Genomic DNA, 10,256 nt, shown 5'->3' with positions numbered 1-10,256 from the left:
CAGCTTGTCTGGGATGCCTCAACCCAGGGGCAGCTTAATTACCTTTGATAAATTCATGAGATCATAAAACCAAAGGAAGATGGGAAGTGTTCCTGCTCAGCCCTCGTCCGATGGGATGCAAGGCAGGCATGCTTGGAACTGGTCTGAGCGGATTAAGCTCAGCATCCAGAGGAACTGCAGAGACAACACGTGCTCTGAAGAGGTGGAGAGCAATCTTCCCAGCTCTGCAGCATTATCCAGGGATGTGCTCTTCCCTTTGGAGACCTCCAGGGCAGCTGGGGGCTGGGGAGCTGCGGCACAGGTCCCACATGTTTGCCATGTGGGTCCCTTGCCCATCCCTGGGGGAGCTGAGTCACCCTGGTCTCTGAGGAAAGGTCTCAGTGTTCTCCCATGTCCTGGGGAAGGGCTGGCTGAGCACAGTTCTCCCATGTCCCGGGGAAGGGCTGGCTGTCCCCTGGGATGTGCTCGGGAGAGGAGGAGGGAACTGTGGCTGGTCTGGACCCCTCTGCCCCTCTCCATGTGCCTACCAAGGGGGTGGTCAGAGGAGTTTGAAGAGCTGCTCTATTTCTGTAGATGATGTTGGGGGATGAAAACCCCTGATCTGGCTGTGTTTGAGAGGCAAGCAGACCTTCTACCCAAATTCCCAGGGAGAAAGCCAGCAGCCCGGATTCCATTGTGCCACCCTGCTCCTGCCTGGGATGGCTCAGTCCCAGCCTGGGGCCCCAGCAGCCCTGTTCCACCAGCTGCAGTGGGGTTCCAACCCCTGGGCATGGCATAGGAGGGGTCACAAGGAGCCTGATCCATGGGCAAGAGACTTAAAAAAGAGAGGGAAGCTTCCACCTCTGTTTCCTGGGATGCCAGTGGAGCAGTGCTGGAGCACAGCCTGGTGCCTCAGGCAGGAGATGTGAAGCAGTGGCACGTGGCTTAGCTTTAATTACCCTTAATTACCCAAACCCATCCACCGGGGTCAAAATCTGGGGCAGGAGCATCCCAGTGGGACAAGGGAACTGGGAGACCGGGCAGTGCCCTGATGGAGCTGCCCTTCCCAGGAAAGCCATGTGGTTTGGATCCTGCTGGGAGCGCTGCAGCCCCAGCCTTATCACCTTCACCAGGCCAAGTGGAGTGAGTTAATGATGGGATTCATCACAAAGCAATCCAAGGAGCAGCAGTGGATCCGAGCGCTTTCCATTTGGTGACGCACATCCAACCCTTAATGGAAGCTGACAGCCTGACCCTGGGACCCTGCTCTGGCCAAACACAATCAGCCTGATAGTCCCCTGGAGAAAGGAGCCATGGCTTTAATGTGTCTTCTCAAAACATTTGTCTCACCAGCTTAAAAAGAGAAGCCCAGCCTGCAGAGGTGCAGAGCTGGGGTTGTGTGACCTCCCCTCCCTTCCTCAGCTCTGCAGCTTGAAAAGCCTCAGCCTGGGAATGTGCTGGGATGGCTCAATCCAGCAAGGAAAGCTCCACCAGCATCCCAAATCCTCTCCAGGCTGTGCTCTGGTACCCAAGGGAAGAATTAACATACTGTGAGTACTGATAGGGAAACTTCAGTAATTGAAGGTGTTTGGAGGCTTTTATTGGCATATTTGGGTTTGGAGGTAATATTTTACTGCACCAGCTCTTCCTCTGCTCTAAACCTTTCCCTGCCTTCTCCCTCTGCAGTTTAAAAGGGAAACAACATGTTTTATTCCAAGTTCCCAGCCCAAGTCTCCATCCCTCTTGCCAACTGTACTTCTATTAAAAAAAATGTCGACATTGCCCCTCAAGCAAAAGATCAAACCTTTGATATAAAACGGGACTGGGAAGGAGGGTTGAGCTTTCCAAGCCCTAGTTTCATCCTGACTGACTGTGTTTTCTTATCTTCATGTTTTCCCACCTCCCCCTGGTTTTGATAATCAAGCCCACTACTGCTGTAGGTCCATTCATTGCATCAGGGAAGGGCTGAGCCAGGCCTGGGCCTCGAGCCACCCCTGCTCCTGCCATCCAAAGAGGTTGGGATGTGGGCTCACACCTGATCCCAGCACCTGGTTGCACAGAGAGATTGTGGACTCCAACCCTGGAAGTGTCCAAGGCCAGGTTGGACGGGGCTTGGAGCAACCTGGGATAGTGGGAGGTGTCCCTGCCCATGGCAGGGGGTGGAACTGGATGGGATTTAAGGTGCCTTCCAACCCAAACCCTTTCATGGTTCCATGGTTTGAATGATGGCTGCATCTCCTTGCAGGGCAGGTGCAGAAATGAGGAGCCAAGATCTTCCCAGGAACAACAGGAGGTGGGTACAAGGAAAATCTTCCAGGAGTGGCTGGAAGGAGAGAATCCTGACAGCCATCCTTGTTGCCAACCTGATGGCATCCTTGGTTGCCACTGTGGCTAGCAAAGGATTCTTACTGACTCCTCAGCTGGTGCCAGGATCCTCAGGGAAAGCTGCAGGAAGTCCTGGAGCCCTCATCCAGGCTGCTCCCTAGAACCCATTCCCAGAAAAGGTGGTCTCTCCTCGGGAAGTCTTCTCCAACGTGGTCCTTGATGGACAGAACAGCCCAAGTGGTTTCTGGGGCTCATGTGTGGCTCACCCATTGAGCTTTCCCGTTCCTAATGTCGTTTATTTTTTGCTCGGGATAATCCAATATCCAAGGTCAGCTCAGCAGTTGTTTGATCCCACAAGTCCCTTGGCCCCATCATATGACATTGAGTTCCTCGAGGCAAATTGTGTGAAAAGATGCCTTTTTTTCCCCCCCCTAACTTCTGAATTTGCTGTCCCTTCATTCCTGCTGAATGCCCCGTTGTTTGCAGAGCCTGAATACCAGCTCTGTCCCCGGGCCAGGGATGGCCCCATCCACTGGGCACCTCAAAGATGCTTTTCCTGAATGTGCTGATTTTCAGAAGAGCCCTCCAAGGCAGGGCAATTACTCTGGCTTTGTGCAACGACCTCCATCCAGAGGATGGCCCAAGAGGAAGATGGGGATGGTGGCACTGAGTGGACCCACTGGGAGGGGGGAGGGAAGCCAGGCAGCTCCAGTGGGAAGAGCTCTGAACCCCTCTTTGTGCTGCTGGAGCAGTGACCCCATCTGTCCTCTGCCCTCTCCTCAGTGCAAGAGCTGTGGGAGCGCCTGGGAACCCCTGGCAGAGCGGGGGCTGGGGATGATGAGGCTGGAATTGTGTTCATTCCCTCCTGGGAATGAACACAATTCCTTCCCGGGGCTGCTCTCTCCCCTTTGCTTTTCATCCTGCTCTGTCTGTTCCCCATCCCTGGAAGTGTCCAAGGCCAGGTTGGATGGGGCTTGGGGCAACCTGGGATAGTGGATGGTGTCTCTGCCCATGGCAGGGGGTGGCACTGGATGAGCTTTAAGGTCCCTTCCAACCCAAACCCTTCTATGATGCCTGGGGGACAAGCCATGGCACGGGATGAGGACCCCCTTCCCCATCCAGAGCCTGGCAGTGCCACCCAGCTCACCCCACAACTCACCTGGGAATTGCTGCACAGGGACAGCAAGGACACAAGGACATTTTCCATCTCCACGTGTGTCACCCCCAGATGTGGGGAATGGGGAGTGTCCCCTGAGTCACTAGAGGTCCATGTCACACTGGCTGGGCTCTGGAGCCTGCTCCTCTCCAGGAGCCACAGCCAAGCTGAGGAGGGGCAGGGATAGGGAGCCCCAGGGGGCTGGGACCATGCTCCTGCACCTTCAGAGAATCCCAGAATGGTTTGGGCTGGGAGGGACCTGAAAACCCATGTCATTCCAATCCCTACCCACACCTTCCACTGGACCAGGTTGCACCTTCTGCAGGCAGGAGCAGATGCTGGCAGGGAGACTCAGGTGGGAAAGGATGATGCTGTGGACACCTTCACTGCCTCTGCTCTCCTCTCCTTGGCACTCCAGGATCCAAACCTGTCAAAACTCACCCGTCAGCATCAGAAGCAAATGACTTGGAAGCATCCAGGTAAAACTGCAGCTCTTTTGATCTGTGGGGCTTTGTTTTGTTTGCTTGATCTTACAGCCCCCTAACACTTTTGTGTTGGAATCACAGCAGTTATCCTATCTTCTTTGTCAGTGCTGCAGAGGGAAGCTGAAAGCAGCCTGTTCCTCCATAGCTTGTGCCACAAGGATCCTCCAGATCCACACGGATCCTGCCAAAACAGGCCTGACCGATGCATTTCAGAGACCAGATCTCTGCTGGAGTTCACTGCAGCACCTCCACAGCCCTCCCCAAGCCAGCCCCCTATTCCCACTGTAGATGGAGGACAGCAGGCACCCACTGGGGAGGATGTTGGTGACAACTGGGGAGCCCTGAAATCAGAAAAATCCGTGGGGCAGGACCTTGTGTGTGACCCCACCCCATGTGCCAGGACAGCGGGTGGAGTGGTCACTCTTCCCTCCCAGGGTCCCATCCCTGCATCCTGCTTGCTGTGAGCCAGCTGTCTGAAGGAACAGGAATTGCTGCCAGGTTAGGAGGTGTTTCTCACCCCCACGAAAACAAACAGGGCTGATTTGTTCCCAATTTGCTCGTCCACGGGAGCTGCAAAGCTTTGCCTGCGTGGGGTGGGAGCCGGGAGTTTGGCTCCGTTTGATCGCGTGCTCTCCCGCCCCAGCTTCAAAGATCTCTTTGCTTTTCCACTCCCTTTTATGTCCCATCTCTTGAAGTTCCAGTCCTGCACGAAGGCACAAACCCAGGACAGCTGAAGGCTTCCAAATGCAATTATTTTCCAAAGCATTTCAATAAATTAGCAGCTCGTTTCTTTGCCAGACAGCACTTCCCTTCCCATTGACCCGCGTCTGTGCAGCCTGCAATGTGCCTTGGACCTTTATCCTCTGGGATGTCAGCCTGGGAGGACGGAGCTGGGCACTCTTAGCTGTGATTCAGACCTGGACTGGGCCTCCAGGAGGGTTGGCACGAGCACCTGCAGATATATATTTCTTTAATAGCCATTTATTTATTAAACTACTTTGGAGTCTGATTCACTCGCTCCGTTCGATATTTATTGGTGCTTCACCTGCCTCGAACTGGGAGCACTTTGATTAATGGATTTGCCTTTCCTGGAACCGTGTCCCAACATCAGCTCATCAGCATCCTCAGCCAAGGCACCACTCTTGTAAATCAAGGATGGCAAGGGGAAAAACCCCAAGCAGGGCTTGCCCGGGGGCAGGACAGCGACCCACGCACCCAGCTCCCCAGTTCCATGGTGTTCAGAACTTGGATAAGGGATTCCAAGTGACTGAAAGCTCTGTTTAATATAGAGATTAATTATTTCTTCCCAATGTCTTATCTAACCCTGCCCTCTGGCAGTGGGAAGCCATTCCCTCTTGTCCTGGCACTCCATGCCCATGTCCAAAGTCCCTCCCCAGCTCTCTTGGAGCCCCTTTAGGTCTCTCATCCCCGTCTTATCCCACCACAGGCTAAAAGGACTCAGGTGCACAAGGATTGGGGCAATGGCAGTGTAGGAAAGAGCCTGGGAATACCAGCTAAAGGTGAGCTGCTGTCACTGCATGAACACGAACCACCCAGCCTGGGATCAAGCTGGGATTTTTCCTGAAAATGCTTCTCTGTGGTAGAGAGAGGCGGCATTTAACAAAGGCAGTTTTGGGACACATCTATATTGGATGTCTAGATGTTGCTATGGAGAAGCTGGATGGAGGCCACCAGGAAAAAGGAGGCTCAGGGGGGACCTTCTCACTGTCTACAACTCCCTGACAGGAGGGGGGAGCTGGAGGGGGTCGGGCTCTGCTCTCAGGGAACGAGGGACAGGACCAGAGGGAAGGAACAGCCTCAAGTTGCACCAGAGGGGGGGGTTAGACTGGATATTGAGAAAAATTTCTTCACCAAAAGGACAGTCAGGGGTTGGATCAGTCTGCTCAGGGCAGTGGTGGAGTCACCATCCCTGAAGTGCCCGAAAGCCACGTGGATGTGGCACCTGGGGACACGGGCTGTGGTGGCCTTGGCAGTGATGGGTCAGGGGTTGGGCTCAATGAGCTGAGAGAGCTTTTCCAATCTTAATGATTCTGTGATTCCATGAAATAGCACCAGGGAGATGTTCCCGGGGGGCTCCCTGCTTGCCCAGGTGGCTGGGGCTGGATTTTGGTGTGGGCTGGACTCCCAGGGCAGGGCCATCCATGGAAGGGTGATGCTGGGTCTGCCCTGCTGCCCCCCTGGGGAGGTGGGTTTTGAGGGGGGCCCCACAGTGACAAGGAGATGTACCCACAGCTGTCCCCTCTGCATGGGGAGCTTTTCTTTTAAAATAATGGCCAACAAAAAAAAAAATCCCTGTCACTTAACAAAAATATTTCAGGCCTTTTGGGTTTTTCCCTGTGATTAAGTCTAATGAGAAGAGACAGCAGAGGCTTTATCAGTATCTGCTCACTGATTCCAGCTTTGCCTCTGTGGTGACAAGAGATCTAATGCTGTTATTCCCCAGCAAGGACTTCATGCAATGTGAGCGGGGCCCTGACAGCCGAGCTGCATCCCAACCCTCCCTGAAGTATGGAGTGGTGGGGGAAATAAAACAGCAGGATAAACTGGGATGGAGGGAAGTATCTGAACCTTGACAGCATTGCCATGGTAACGGGGGACCTGCCAGTGCAGGCTGCAGGCTGGCACGGGGGGCAGAGTGGCACCGTGGGCGCCGTGACACGCTGTTATCCGGGATGGACTGGGATGGAGAGGCTGCGTTTTCCCTTATGGAAGTCAGCAGCAGCCTTGGGAAGATGCTCAGGGAGCCGATGGCAGGGGTGAGAGGCAGCTCTGGGACATGAGAGTCTCTTGAGCGAGGTCCAACCTCCTCTGCCTCCCCTTCCCCCTCCCCATCCGCAGTCCCAGCGCTGCTTCCAGAGCAGCTGCTGCTGGCTGGACCACACAGGTCAGGGGGGAGGTTAGTCATGCTGGTGGGAAGCAGCGATTCCCTTTTGGGAAAACACACCAAGGCTCAAGGCTATGTTTGCATTTCCCCTAAGGAGTGAAGCCCAGACCTTTGCCCACGGCTCAGCCCAACCAAAAACATCCCCGGGCCCGCAGCATCCGCTGGGCAGCGTCACCACCCTGGCCACAGCAGCTCCTGATCGTCCCCATCCCCTCTCCCAGCTGCTTGGCTTGAAGGCAGGGGCCTTTTGCCTTCCTGTGGCCAAACCGTGGGTCCAGCACGGGGAGGGGCAGCGCTGAGGGTCCCTCAGGGTGGGACGGGAGCGTGTTTGGGTGGGGATGTCTCTGGCAGGGGGGGTGCTGTGGGAACAACAGCTGCGGGCTGGGAGCAGTGCTGGGAGCAGGGATTGATGGAGGGGTGCCGTGCTGTCACTCCCAGCAGCGGGTTTGCCCCCAGCCCTGCCCAGCTGCAGGGGCAGAACGTGCCCTCCCAGCCCCTCCCGCCCCTCCCGCGCGGCCACGTGAGAGGCGACGGAGGAAAGACGGGGCTAAAAATAAACCAGGGTAAAAATAGCCCCACGTGTGCTCGCTTTCCAGGCGAAATGAGGGGAAGTTTCATCTGAAGAGAAGAAAACCACAGCGAAATTTACCTTCCCAGCTCATCCTCTGGGAAGCGGGACCTGTCTCCAAGCAGGGGAGGAGCGCCTGGTCCAGTGCGGCCCCTGGGAGATGGGGGAAGTGGGGAACGTGGGCTGGAGGGAGCTCTGGCAGCACATCTGGGCTGATGTTTGCAGCACTGCAGCTCCACTGCTGTGGAAGGAGCAGTTCCCCCTCCCAGCTGGAGTTGGGTCTGGCAGAGCCTGGCATCTGCATCCTGGTGGTTACCCCCAGGTAACCACTTCTGTGTGAGGGGCAAAGAGAGAAGCTCCCATTCCCAGCACCCGAGGGCATCCAGGCAGCTGCAGGCTGGGCTTTGAAATGCAGCAGAAGCTGCTCTGTCCTGAATACAGGCACTTATTTCTCACCCAAACAGGGCAAGGGGGGGGAAAAACCACTGCTATGGAGCTGCAAACTGGGGTGGCTCCTTGGGAGTTTCACACAGGGAGATGCCTAATCTGGATTAATGATGTCACAGGGCTGGGACTGCATCTCAACCCGTGCTAAACCACAAAATATGTCGGTGCACCTCTCCCCTCTGCGTTGCTGCCTCCCTCTCCTGCAGTTTCTCTTAGCAGAGGGAATTTCTCTCCTTTCTGCCCAGCTGAGCTCCCTGGTGCTCAGGCAATGCCTCTGGGCTGACCTAACTGCAAGGACACAGAAGGATTCATCCTTATTGCAGCAACGGGGAAAAAATGTTGATGGTGTTATGATGGAAACCCAACCCCACCTAAATTTGTGCGTGGCCCCAGTGCACTGGGAGGTTCTCCTGGGCTGGAGGAGCAGACAGCTGGGGCTGTGAGTGCTGCCCAAGGCTCATCTCCGCCTGCTGACACCACCAGGGCCTTCAATCCAGGCAGAGTTCCCACCCCAGATCCACTGGTGCCAGGTTTGTGTTTTCCATGGGTTGTTTCCTAGGTGTTTCTGTTAAGCAGAGATCCTCAGATGGGCTGGGTGGGAGTTGTGGGGATACCCTGAGTGTCCTCAGGCTTTCCCAGGACAAGCTGTGCAGGGGCTCCTCCTGCCCCGGGTATGATGCAGGTGCCTCCAGCTCCTTCATAGGTATTTGGGTCCCATCTAAAGCCAGTTTGGTGGTCCCCCTGCCCTGAGACCCAATGGAAGTTTATCAAACCCTAACCAGAGTTCTGAACTCAACTTTTCCTCTTCCAATCTGTTCTTTGTGGGCTTGGTTGCATTTTAGGAGCTCAATAAAAACAATTGTTAAAACTGAAACAGGAGAAAAAATGGTCATTACAACACATTCCAGGCTGGCACATGTTAGGAATGTTCTTAATTAATAGCGTGGTGGGAAGGAAAACGAAAGGGAAATGTTAAAGCAAGACTGTGGACAGATGTAGAGGAGGAGCCCCACGAAGGGAGGTGCCCACAAAGTCTCTCCTACCACACAGCCTCCAAATTGTTCCCAGGAGAGGACTGTGGAGCCAAACCTGGATCAGCCCCCTGTGCTGATCCAAGCTGTGGCAGGATAGGATGCCTTGGCAGTGCCAGTGCTGGATGAGGAAAGGACAGGAGCAGAGAAGCTGATGAACCTGCCAGGCTCTCCTGCCTTTTAGTTTCTGACCAAAACCTTATTTCTCTGTGACTGGAGGAAAGACAAATCACAGCGTCCAAAAAGGCTCAGTACCTGTGTCAGACAACTCCTGGCCAGCTGTGGTGAGATCCTGAGGCTGTGCTTGCCACAGAAAGGGCTGCCAGGCACTGGCACAGTGTCAGGCACTGGCACAGGCTGCCCAGGGCAGTGGGGTCACCATCCCTGAGAGCATTCCAGAGGTGTGTGGATGTGGCACCTGGGCACTGTGGTGGTGCTGCTGGGCTGATGGTTGGACTTGATGATCTTAGAGAGGTCTTTTCCAACCTTAAGGATTCTGGGATTCTAAAAGGGGCCTTTCTGGATCACCCTGGATGGCGACAAGGTCTGGTGGAATCCGGACGAGTTCAGACAGAGCCAGTTTACCTTACCAACACCCCTCCTCACGCCGAGCTCCCGATGCTGTCACACAGGGCTGGCAGACCTCGACCTTTCAGGCTGGAAAGGTGCTCCCCATCCCTGCTTTATCTTACAAGTGCAAATGAAGGAGGAGAAATGAGGAAAAGCTCCCTTGCCACCTAGTTCCTCACCTTTTATTAGGATAATCTCCCTTTCACTAGTTTTGTTTTGTTTGGTTTTTTTTTTTCACGCTGTCGGTCTTTGCTTTGTTTGCTTGGAGAGAGCGCTGGCACACACTCCAGGAAATTAGCTCTTAACTAAAGGCATTTATGTAATTGGGGAGGGCGGGGGAGGTGTGCGGCGCGCTGGCTTTGGGGAAGTTCAGTCCACGAAAACAAACCTCGCAAACTCCACTTGGTTCTGATTAAGGAGGATAAATCTGTCAGTGAGAGGCTAAATTTACCGAGAGTGTGACCTCCTGCCCCTCGCCCCGCCAGCGATGGTCAGGCTGCGTTTATTTCTGTTGGGCGAGCTCCAGGAAGCACCGGGAGGGGAAAAACAATCCCCAGAAATGCGAAAAATGTGGAACGAGATGGGGGCGGCGGGAGGAAGAGTGGGGGGAGCGAAGATCGAGCGACCAATAGCGACGCGATGGGTGCGATTTCGGGCTCTTGCGCTGCTGGGATAAGAAAGCCCGAGATGCACAGGACAGATGAGGAGGGGCTGAGGGAGCTGGGGGGGCTCAGCCTGGAGAAAAGGAGGCTCAGGGGGGACCTTCTGGCTCTGCAACCCCCTGACAGGA

The 10,256-nt window shown here is 55.0% G+C and overlaps 1 long non-coding RNA gene across 1 annotated transcript; it reads left to right on the top strand.

Annotated features, from left to right (window-relative positions):
• Positions 1-1,307: 1,307 nt before the first annotated feature.
• On the top strand, positions 1,308-4,930 carry LOC113975000. Its single transcript, XR_003536732.1, has 3 exons — positions 1,308-1,529; positions 3,786-3,939; positions 4,744-4,930. It is a non-coding gene; the product is annotated as an uncharacterized LOC113975000 (long non-coding RNA).
• The last annotated feature ends 5,326 nt before the right edge of the window (positions 4,931-10,256 follow it).

The sequence above is a fragment of the Neopelma chrysocephalum genome, unplaced genomic scaffold, assembly GCF_003984885.1.
Source record: "Neopelma chrysocephalum unplaced genomic scaffold, ASM398488v2 Primary Assembly neopelma1_130, whole genome shotgun sequence".
NCBI classification, from domain to species: domain Eukaryota; kingdom Metazoa; phylum Chordata; class Aves; order Passeriformes; family Pipridae; genus Neopelma; species Neopelma chrysocephalum.
The sequence above is the reverse complement of the archived record's forward strand: the minus strand, read 5'-3'. Positions and strand labels throughout refer to the sequence as shown.